At 41.2% G+C, this 12,567-nt stretch overlaps 1 protein-coding gene across 1 annotated transcript in view; it reads right to left on the bottom strand.

Moving 5' to 3' along the window:
- The window catches only part of EPHA8 (EPH receptor A8), an 876,683-nt gene that overhangs the window by 586,187 nt on the left and 277,929 nt on the right, over positions 1-12,567 (bottom strand). The gene's annotated exons all lie outside the window — the stretch shown is intronic.

Raw genomic sequence — 12,567 nt, 5'->3', positions numbered from 1 at the left:
ATCACCCACAGTACTACAAACAGTATCCATGTAAAGAGGAACCCAAGATGGCGGATTGAAGCCGCCACATCGAGCAGCAGCAGTTGATGGTCTCCCCGCACCCTTAACAGCACCGAGCGCGAATGCGATTCCCGATTCCCGAGCGACTCAGAGCGGCAGCAAGGAGAAAGAAAGAGGGCATTCTCATTTTCTTTTTCGAATGTGGCGATTTCTCTTCACGGAACCAGTACGGAGGGCATCTGGACGCCTGCCTGCGGATTATCGGATCTTAGCGTGGAACTTTCCCAGTCGATCGGCGCTCTGCTGGTCAGGTCTTTCGTCAGTAACTGTGCTTTGGACATCGATACCTGACAGTGGTGGAAGGATGGCGCCACCCAAGACTACCCCGAGGAACACCCGAACGGGACGAAATATTGCCGGTGGTGAGGTAGGCTTACCTGGTGTGACGAACGCAAAAGAGAAGACAGGTATCACAACTAGTAAGCCGATTACACACCTGCTACAGACCGGGAGAGTGCCGGAGCTTCTCACAGGCAAGTACCCTTCTGATAACAATGTTACAGAAGCTCTATTGATGGCAGTATCTGATTGCAGCACAGTTGCTATTGAAGCTGAGAGCGCTCTCTTTGGCAGCACAGACTTGAAGTCACCTAACAACGGTGGCTCTAGCAGTGGGTGTGTCGCAAATGGCGCTGGTGAAGAGAGGAGCTGCTTGGTGGAACCCATAGTGTCTGCACAATCTACTGGCACGTTTAGGGGAGCTGGAGAGAAATCGTTGGACATAACTGAGCCTGCGAATTCGCTTAATATCCACAGTAACATAAATCAAGGAGAATCATGTGTGAATATGGCTCACTTAGCGGTAAAGGCTAAAACTATAACAGACAGTACTCTGCAGGAAGTAGAGGGAGAAAGCGAAGCCAATGACTCAGGTTCATTCGACGATGTCGAAGAGTCTACGGAGCCTACGGAGCTGTTAGATCAGACGGTGGCTAAACCATTAATGGGCAAGAAAGGCAAAGGGAAAAATAAGAACAAACTAAAATCAAAAAATCATATACCCCCTATACATACTGCGTCTTCTTCGGGGAGAGCTATATCTGATAACAGTCCTCTTCGGAAATGGGTGCAAGCAAAAGGGGGGGTGAGGAGTATGGCATTGCGACTCTCGGGTACTAGCCCTTCTGAGGATAATATGGTGAAACCTAACCCTGTGCCTACAGTAAAAGATGTTATTCTGGTGGAGGCATCCTCGGGAGGTTCACAACTTTTACCTATGAATTATGGTGATGTATACTCTTCAGCTGAGGTCCATACTACTCAGGCGAAGGCTGTCTCCACGGAGGGAGTAAGTAGCAGTCAAAGCGTACCTACATCATCACTATCTCTGATCTTACAGTCATTAAATGAGCAAAGACAAGAGGCAAAAATACACTATACTCAGGCTCGAGAAGACAATAGCAGAATGAGACAGTCTCTGCAAGAAATGGCGGATAAACTTAGTGGATTGACTCGAGACATCTCGGAACTGCAGCAGAGAGTACTAGCTACTGAAGAGTTATCAGAGCGCTCGGATGTTTCCACTAAAAAACATGAGGAACAGATCTCAAGCATGCAGATCAAACTGGAAGATATTGAAAATCGCCAACGCCGACAAAATCTGAGGGTATTTGGTATTCCCGAAGGTGCAGAAGGAGTGGATCCGAGGGGGTTTATTGTCAAACTATTTCAAAAAGCTTTTCCGGATCTCTCCGACTGGGACTGGGATTCCCAACTTCAAAGAGTTCATAGGCTACCACTAAGCCAAAAAAGCAAGGGAGGGCAGTATCCTCGTCCATTACTGATCTATTTTGGGAATTTCCTACTAAGACAGGCAGTGGCAACAAAAGCACGGCCTAATACGCCAGTATCCGTCGATTCATTTACTTTCTTTACTAGATCAGATCTTAGCAAGGCCACAATGGATAGGCGCTGGAGATTACGACAATTCATAGATCCTATTAAGGCCCTCGGAGCTCAAGCTTTTTTACAAGAGCCTGCACGTTTAAAAGTCCTTAGAGGCAGCCATACTTACATCTTTCTAGATGAAAAGATAACAGGTCTGGCTGTGGCTAAATGGCAAGCTGAAGCTACTGAACAGAGATAGCTGGGGGGCCTTGGTGATTTTGTTGATCCCGGTGGCTTTAAAATTACAGTATAGATATGGATATAACTACTGGTTAATAGTATGGGGATCCAGGCAGTAGAATTTCTTTTCTCTTGGGGGGGGGGGGGGAGAAAAAATAAATAAATAAATAATACATTTTTAAGTTAGATTGAATTTGTGGAAAATGAGAGCGTTAAATAAACCATTAATGGACTATTAATTGGACTATTAACTGGGATGGAAATATATAAGAAACAAAACAAAAAAAAAAAAAAGAGGGGGGGATCGATGGGCCAAGGGTGTCTGAAATAAAAGGGGGTGGGGTGACCATATTCGTATGCTGCTGCTCTAAAGGGCTGCCCTTACAGCGGCAGTTGCTTCTAGGGGGGAGGGTTCTTCTAAGACACAGGGTCAACGTTGATAATAATGTTGTTCCAAAAAGGTGGGGATGGGGGTAGGGGTGGGTGGAGGGGGGTGATCTGGGGTGGAGGAAAATCATCATCACTAGGGCATTTTGGTCTCAAAGTAAGGGGTACGTTTTTTTTTTTTAGCCTTCTTAACTTTCTTTGGTACTTTTTTTTATACTGATAATGACGGAAGGAGGTGGGCTCATACAAAAGTTAGAAATTAAATATGAGTTGGATAAAAAGTCTGGTATGTAATGTCGCGGGTCTCAATAATACATCTAAACGACGGCTAGTTCGAGAAGAGCTTCGAGTCTATCAACCTCAACTTGTGGTTTTAACAGAAACACACTTGGCATATAAGGACCGAAATTTATTGTCACATTTAGGGTTGGATACTATTATCTGTACTACCCAGACTGTATCTACAAAGGGTGTGGCTATTCTGAAAGATAAAAGGTTTAACTGTACAGTAATTAAAAAGCAGGCTGACAAACGAGGACGTTGGGCATTGGCTCAGCTTGATATATTGGGCCAAAAATATGTGATCTGTGCTGTATATGGTTGCAATATGGACGACCCCTCTATTTTTGAGTTTCTTAACCTGGAAATGTTAAATTGGGAAGGGGAAAAATTGGTTATGGGGGATTTCAACTGTGTTTTAGATTATAGCATAGACTCCACTGGGAAAAGCTCTAACTTAAGAATGCGTAAAACTCGAGGAGCAATATTACAAATAATAAGACTTCAATCTATTAAGGATGCTTGGAGATATAAATATCCTTTAATACCAGGTTATACTTATTACTCGGCTCCTCATAAATCATACTCTAGGATTGATATGGTCCTAGTGTCTGATAGTCTACTTCTAGTATCAAAAATGGAAATTTGTCCCCGAGTAACTTCTGACCACAATCCTATTATTTTTTCTTTTCAGGTTAAAATTGAGAAAAAAAGAACTCAGGTTATTTTCCTTTCCTAGATACTTGCTGAAAGATAGCGAATATTTGGTTTACACTACTCAGCATTTGGAGGAGTTTTTCAAAATAAACATCGGAACTGCGTCCCCAGCTATGGTGTGGGAAACTATGAAAGCGTATGTTCGGGGCATCACACAAAAATATATATTTTTACAGAATAAAAAACGAAAAAGGGAGATGGAGATACTGGTAAACAACTTACGAGACATTGAAGGTCAGCATGTGGAAGCAGTTAAAAAAAAAAGATTTAATAGCCCAGGAAAGGGCGATCTGCTTATTAATTGACGCAAGAATTTCAGTTAAACAGTCCTTAAGGGATAAAATGGCTGCTAATTATAGTAAGCAACGTCTAGAAAAATATGAATACGGGGAGCACATAGGTCACATATTGGCATATCAAACTGCTGAAACAAAGGCAAAAGTTGAGATTAATTCTATCAAGGGTGCAAATGGGTTAATACATACAGATTCCTCAGGTATTTTGGAGCAGTTTTTTATTATATTATCAACAGCTTTACACTCTTACATGGCCCTCCAATCAAGATGAGATTCTATGCTATATTAATAATAGCGATCTTCCATTATTAGATAGAGAGAGAAGTGCTATATTGGACGAAAAGTTTCTGATCAAAGAGGTTGAGACAGCATTACTAACATTGCCTACTGGGAAAGCTACTGGCACTGATTCATTACCGTTGGAATTCTATAGAACTTTTAAGAAGACTCTGCTTTTGCCACTTATTAGTGTGATACAATGTGTAGCTAGTAGTGGAAAGGTGCCGATATCATGGAATCAGACACAGATCGTGTTTTTTCTAAAAAAGGATAAACCACCAACTGAATGTGGGTCTTACCGGCCAATCTCTCTTATCAATGCAGATGCAAAGATATTTTCAAAGATACTGGCAACCCGTTTAGCTCCGCTTATGCCGGATTTAGTTTCTGAAAGACAGCATGGATTCATACTGGGGAGGGACACCACTGCACACGTGAATATGGCTATTGGAGCATTTGATTACGCAGAACAAAGGAAAATAGATTTTGGAATGATTTTATTAGATGCCGAAAAAGCATTTGACCGTGTCAGGTGGGAATTTTTATGGGCAGTATTACTTAAGATTGGTATAGGTATACAGTTTCAATCTTGTATAAAAGCCTTATATTGCAACCCACAAGCTAATCTCTCTTATATGGGATTACGATCAGCATCGTTTAGGATTTTATGTGGAACTAGACAGGGCTGCCCGTTATCTCCACTACTTTTTGCCTTATATATTGAGCCATTTCTACGCACACTACAATTCTGTGCATACATTAACCCGCTGGAATCAAGTATTTTCAACCTCAAAATTACGGCATATGCCGACGACATAGCGGTCTATGCAACTAACCCAAGTGAGGCTGTGAGTAAGATTAAGCAAGAAGCCGAGAAATATGGTAATGTTTCAGGCTATAAACTAAATGTTAATAAAACCCAAGTACTCACTACAGAGGGGATTTATAAATCTATTCCCGGTGCATTCACAATCGTGACATATTTAGGGGTAAAGATAACCGCTAAGGTTACTCAAATTATTGATCTTAATTATGTACCACTCTTACAGGCGACCAGCAAGCTGTTTAAAATCTGGCATAGGCTTCCTTTGGGATTGCTTGGCAGATGCAACTTAATTAAAATGAAAATACTCCCCAAATTCTTATACTTATTTCGTTCAATTCCTTTGAAAATTCCTAATACTTTGTTTAAAAAACTCGAGGGTATCTGTAGTAGTTTCATATGGGGCTATAAGAAACCTAGGAGGGCAATTGAGCTACTTAAATCCTCATATGAACAGGGCGGACTAGTTTTCCCGGATGTCAAACTATATTTTTGGGCCTCATTTACCGGGCGTTTCCGTTGTTTGCTGGGTATGGACCAGACAGATTCACTTTTTAACCTCATTTTGGGTAATCAACGAGATATGTTCTTGTATGGAATAAATGACCCTAACTACTTCAAGAGAGTAAAGTTTAAGACTGTAAGGGACATGTTACATATTTGGAAAGATATGTCTTATAAATGTAAATTATCAATGTTCCACAACAAATGTCCATTATGGGGGAAGCCTCTTTTCCCTGAGGTTTTTCAGGATCAGGCTGGCAAATCTTGGGCTAAGTATGGAATTACATGTTTGGGTGAGATATATAATGGGAAGGAAATCCAATCATTTGAAAATTTGTGTCAAAGATATAATCTACCATCACATTTTTTTTTTTAAATATCTGCAAGTAAGGGACTATTTGATTTCAAACCTTGGGACAATTGAGTTTACGCAGTCAAATGTTTGGGAATGTATATATGGAAGAAAGACCAAATCTTTAATAGGATTAATGTATACACACTTACATGGTTTTAAATTGGATGGCAGTAAAAAATTAGCTGAACGCTGGAGTCAAATCTTGGGTGCAATGGTCTCACCCAGCATGATCAAACAAGCATTAGGGAATTTGAAAGAGTCGGTCCATTCTGTCAATCTGCAACTCCAGCAGCTACGAACGGTCTGTATGTTGTATTATACGCCGGCTAAACTAGCTAAATGGGCCCAAGGAAATGTGATCGGCGATAAAAAATATTGCCCTAAATGTGGACTTTATGCAGCTAATTTACTACATATGTTCATATCATGCCCAGCATTGACGGTTTTTTGGCAGAAAATGGAACAATTGTTACAGTCTAAACTTGGGTTTGAACAACCACTTACTGATTCAGAAATTATGTTGGGATATAAGGAGAATAATCCAAATATAGCACGTTTTTTTCAGTTTTGATGGCTTCTGCTAGATTAACTATAGCCAGGGTATGGATTTCTCCCGTTGGTTGAAGATTGTTGGGTCATAATTAAAGAAACTTATGGTTTGGAGGCTGCCTTAGCCAAAGCAAGGGGAATTCGCTCTTTAGTTAAATTTGAATTATTGTGGCGACCTATGTCTTTTTGATAATATAATTTCATATCATTGTACTTATTGTATGAAATATTGTCTATATATTGTTGAATATAGGATTATTGCTCTCCTTCCTTCTGTAACTTCCCTTCTTTTTTTTGGGATTTATTATTTATTACTATTATGTATTATCAAGAGGATATAAAACTTTTCTCTTATGTTTTTTTTTGTATCATAGTATCTAAGTGCCATTTGTGATGATGAAAATAAAAAAAAAGTTTAAAAAAAAAAAAAGCAATACATTTGTGACTGAATAACCCATCCACCAAGCTCTAAATAAGTCCCTTAATCACCATATAACTTTACACCTGAATGATTAAAAACAAAAACTACTATTCCAAACTTTTAAAATTATCTTTCATTACTCTCCAACTTATAATAGGAGACAAATGTTGAAGGTGATGTCTATGTGGTTGCTGTCTATATATCATCAGCAGAAGCTCCTCCATTCTCTTCTGATGAAGCAACCATTCCTTTTGGCAACCTTCCATCAATGTCTAAGGGAAGAACCAATTCTTCCTTGAGAGACGCCCAACATATAACCATCTTGACTTGTCTGCGTGTCAAAGAGAGGGGTTTAAAACCCTTCACTGAGAAAACAAAATTGACAACAAAGCCTCTTACTTATAACAGGTGGCAAACACATTTAAAACAATGCTTACTGCCCAAGTCAAATCCAGAAGGTGAAGAGAAGTCTCAGCTCCCAAGGTTTAGGGGAGAAACTAGGTTGAAGAACTATTTCCCATTTGCGATCAAATATTAAGCCTATCATGAGCGAAACACTGCACATAATCACCCACAGTACTACAAACAGTATCCATGTAAAGAGGGAAGAAATAAATGTTAGCTCGATGCCTTTTCTCGCTGTATATCTTATCATGTCCTCTGGCACGTGACAGTCCTTGGCTGTTTTTGATCTGGCTTGTAGGAGTCTACATAAGTGGCCCAGCAGTTTAGACGGTCTTATATGTGAATGAAAAATTGCAACCAGCAGAGTCATGGGCCTGGCTCTGAAGAACTCTAGGTTATGAACCATATTCTGCTGAAACTTGCAGTGTTTCAAGCAAAATCCATTAGTCAAAAGCATCAGACTCACCTTTATTGTATACGTCTGCACCGGATCCTTCAATGATGTATAAATGAGTCTTCAAGGTATAAGTGGACCATAATTCCTGAATTTTGCATATATCCAATTAGTGAAACCAAGACATTAAAGACGATGGGTTGACTCTGTTTTGGCTGCTTCAGCTTTTGGAATTACCGCTTCAAGAGAAGAACATTTTGATTCAGGAAAAAATTAGGCTCCTTTATACTGTACCCCCGTAGTAGAACACAATCAAATAAGAATACAGTCCTTCTTGGAAACTCCGAAACATCAAATGCACCATAAATACAACATATTAGGAAATTATTTAGCAGTCCATTTCATCTTGCAGAACTGTTGGCTTCACTCTGTACATGACCTCTTTATATGCTAGGTTTTTGCCAATCTAGAGGCACACCATACATTTTACCCCAATGGGCAAGTAGAAGGCAAGTACCAGATCTCTCATTTTGCTTTTTTTCCAAGCCCCTGCTTAGCTACCAAGCAACACACTATTCTGCTCCAGAAAATGAGGACGACTCCTGCAATGGTTCTCACTTCCCATCAAAGAATCCACATCACCCCTCCCCATTCTCCCAAATTTGAAGGAAGCATGCAAGCTATATAAATAGGCAAATTCCAGAAAAAGATAGCTTGGTACAGAAAATGGTTTGCAGGCTCCAGCACTGGCATGGGCTACTAAAATAAAAAATATTATTGGTGCTGCCCTACAAGGACATCCAACCCCACACTGCATGACAGCCCAACCTTAGAAAGAAAGTCTCCAAATTGGTAAATACATTGTCATCAGTAGCGGAAAATGACCTAAACAAGACAATATTGTTTGCTTCCCCAGCCTGCGAAAGCCCTTAAATTTCTCCATACCTAATATCCCCAACAGTGGATAAAATGATACTTACTATAAAGAAAATCTTGCCTGGTTCCCCAACTTGTTACATGCCCCTGCTCCATTTTACCAACAACCACAAAATAATTGGAAATTAGAAATAAATGGCTGCCACTGCTCAATCTACTCACTACCTTTCCAAAACCTGAAAGGGAAAGGGGAGAACATAAAGCCATATAGACAAACAATAACAGGTACTAAAAAGTACTATTACCAGGAACCAGCAAATGCCTGGCATTGCATGCCTGCAGCTCCACCTCATTTCACTATAAGGCCCAAAACTGGAAAAGACTAGTGTAGCTTCCTAGCACAGGCTACTTCATCAGAAGCTGATTATCAACAGTAGAAATTATCCAAATGTAAGAAGTAAATATAGCGTCCAATTCAGGCTCGCATTGCCAACGCTTCTCTCATCCCATGATGTCTTTCATCCAAAAATGACATAAAAGAAATACAAGAATGCCCTTATGCCTGCATCTAGCATCCTTTTCCTCATCCTCTCTACCTCGAGTCACCAACAACATAGAGAATATCTAAAAAAAAATCCACTCCTGACAGTGACACATCCCCCAGTAACCTAGCCATCACAAATACTTATATTGAAAATAAAAATAAAAACTTTCTTGTCATTACGAAACGTTCTTTCTCATGGATGTCCAAAGCAATACTGACAAGACATTAAGAAAAGGAGTGGAGTCTGGTAAACTGGCATCCCAATTGCAGCTTAACATTGTTAGAAATGGGTTTTCTGGTTGGCTAGGGTATGCACCTAAGCCATGCAAAACCCACCACTTTAGTCTGGGCAAGTAAGTTACACACCAAAGATAACCTGTGCTCACCCCCTGGTAGCTTGGCGGAGAGCAGTTAGGCTTATCATAAGAGGCAACGTCTAGAGTGTTTGCGCAAAACACTCACACAGGAACACAATGAATACACCACAAAAGAGACCCCAAAGAGGATTATTTAAAAATATATGATATATTGTACATAACATAGGCCAAAACGACAACCAAATTATGACTACTGTGCATATCATGCTATTCCTGAAATAATAATCATTATTCTCACAATACAGGCCAAATGACATACACCATAGGATCATGGCATGGGAGGCAGCAGTTTGTACACAATTACATGAACTAGTGTGAGTGACATCACTTGGTTGAGAAGCAAAACAATTGAATCACCATATCTAAATATAGAGTGCAGGAACACCTGTGCTCCTACTAGGCCAATTACGGTACATTGGGTGAGCCCTGATAAAGTGGTTACATTCAGAACATAACGTAGAACTTAGGGGAACCTGTGCAACAATTATGAGTTATACAGTAATTTCCATGGTTTCTCCCCCCGGCCGTCTGAACCTACGCATCCAGGGAGGCTTCTAATCGGCCTTGCGGGGTCAGGTATGCCACAAGATAAGACAAGATATTCACAGAGCTTGAGACTAGAAATGCTGAAAAATGCTTAAATCTGATTATGGTCCACCAGTACTGGAGAACCTATCAATCTCTGGCTTCAGAATGACAACAATGTGTATCGTTGGGACTCAAAGGTCCATATGGGGGCTTGGAATGTGCCCTTAAAATTAACTCCTTGCAGCTGCCCACGATGTTGCGGGGTCAGCCGAGCAACACTGCTTCCGGGCACACCGTACCTCCACCTATAAGTGGGGCCACGGTGCAGTGAGTGGTGCAGCGGTGTTGCTTTTTGGGGAAGTGGGGGCTTGGTTCTGGGAATGTCGGCGGCCTCGCCCACGGTGCTGCATTAGGGGTCATTGGTACACGGCTTGATCAAGTATGCCCGTATACAACTGCTCGGCCCCGTGGAGGCTGAGGAGTGCGTGCCCGTACTGAGGCATGTTGAGACTTTGGCATCCAGCAAATCCAAAACTAAGCAATGCACTCAGCAAGGGACAACAATAAAGTAGTCTCAATTCTGTGGGATGGTGCGAGAATGGCACATAAACAGAGCTCTCATGACCCAGCTGACAATCAAGAATGCAAGTGAAGCACCCAAAACACACTAGGTATAAGGGCTGTGAGGGCCGGGCGCAGAGTCCCATGGCCAATTCTGGGGCAGCTTAGTCCCAGGAGAACACTTGTGTTAGGGCAAAACACAGGGAGCAGTAGACAAGCAGACCAGCAGATAGGTACTAGAGCCAAATGGTGATCTACCTGGCAGCTCCACAGTGCCTTAGCAGAACAGTCAGGGAGCAGCTGGCAGCAGGGTAACAACAGAGAACTAATCCAGTGAGTCCTTTAGGCCACCCAGTAAGCAGCAGCTGGCAAGGCAACAGTAGGAGAGCAGTCGAGATGAGTCCTTTGAGCAGCACAGCAGTCCTTCTGCCCAGAGTTCGTTTCCAGGTCCTAAAGTGCTCTCCCATCATGGGGTCAGAGCCCCTGTACTTACACTCAAAATGTCTTTGATCTAGTGGTGACTTCAAAATAATCCTTTCAAGTGTACAACGCTCCCCTTTCAACCCAGCCCTGGCACCAGCCAATCAGTAGGGGGTAAATCTGTCCTTTGTGTGAGGGCAGGACACAGCCTATACAAATAAAAGTGCGCCCGCCTCCCTCTCTTCCAGCCCAGGAAGGTTATCAGTATGCAGATGGATGCAGACAACTATCCTGTTCCACCTAGCCCTTTCTGTGTTGTGGCTGTCTGGAAAGTATGCACAAAGTGTAACTGTCACTCTGTCCTAGACGTGGATTGGAGTCAGGCTGCAAAACACTAGAGTAATAAGCACAGAGAAATGCCCACTTTCTAAAAGTGGCATTTCCAAAATAGTAATGTAAAATCCAACTACACCAGTATGTAAGAGTTATCATCACTATTCCAAACATATAAACTATGGCATCACTACTCCTTTCAGATCAGGAATTACCACTTAACCGTATATGAGGGAAATCCCCAATGCTAGCCTATGAGAGGAGTAGGCCTCACAGTAGTGAGAAACAAAATATGCCATATAATAAAGGCACATGCCCTACCTTTTAGTTACACCACACCCTGTCCATAGGCCTACCTTAGATGTGACCTATATGCTTAAAAGGGGAGTCTATGGCTTGACAAGTAGTTTTAAATGCCAGTCTATGTGGCAGTAAACTGTGCACACAGGCTCTGCAGTGGCAGGCCTGAGACAGGTTTGAAAGGTTGCTTCTGTGGGTGGCACACGCAGTGCTGGAGGCCCACTACGAGCATTTAATTTCCAGGCCCTGGGTATATGGGATACCACTGTACCAGGGACTTACAGGTAAGTCAAATATGCCAAACATGTAAACCAATCATACCATATTTAAAGGAGCGAGCACATGCACTTTAGCACTGAGTAGCAGTGGTAAAGTGGCCAGAGTCCTAGAGCCAACAAAAAGAGGGGCAGAAAAATAGGAGGAAGAAGGCACGAAGTTGGGGATAATGCTGCAAAAAGAGCCAGGTCCAGCAATTACCATGATCCATTTGAACAGTGGTCAAAAGTTATAAATTGTGATATAAAACATTTGCAGTTACAGTTTAGCAAAACAAATCCATCGCAAACAAGTTTCAGCTGGAACACATTACCGCAAACTATGTTTTTAGTGAATCTGGCATTGTGAAGTTGTAGAACAAATTTGCACATATCTAGTTTTTGCTGAACTTTCCACAACTTAGTTAAATACTTATTTAACCTTTACTAAAACTGTAGGGGATCAAAAAGGTCACTTAGTTTTGATTCAAATAAACTGAAACTTTTCAACTCAAATTGTAGAATTTGAAAATTTAACAAGACTGTGGACAGAAAAATCTGTTCACACATGCCTAGTTTTAGACACTTACAAAATGTAAACTAATGCACTGTAGCAAGGTCACACATGAGCCCCATGTTGTGGGTGTTAGAGGATTTTCCCGTACAAAGTAAATATAATCTAAGAACCAATTACTCCAAATCTCAGCCCTCCATTGTCTATTGAAGGATACCTATTGTCACTGGGTTACACAAAGTACAAGAGATACAGTTATTAATCAAGGCATGTCAATACGTCCTTATTCAAAATATATACTTTTATTGTGTAAAAGAAATAAAT

Source organism: Triturus cristatus, chromosome 1_2 (genome assembly GCF_964204655.1).
Source record: "Triturus cristatus chromosome 1_2, aTriCri1.1, whole genome shotgun sequence".
NCBI lineage: Eukaryota > Metazoa > Chordata > Amphibia > Caudata > Salamandridae > Triturus > Triturus cristatus.
This window is presented reverse-complemented; position numbering and strand designations above follow the sequence as displayed.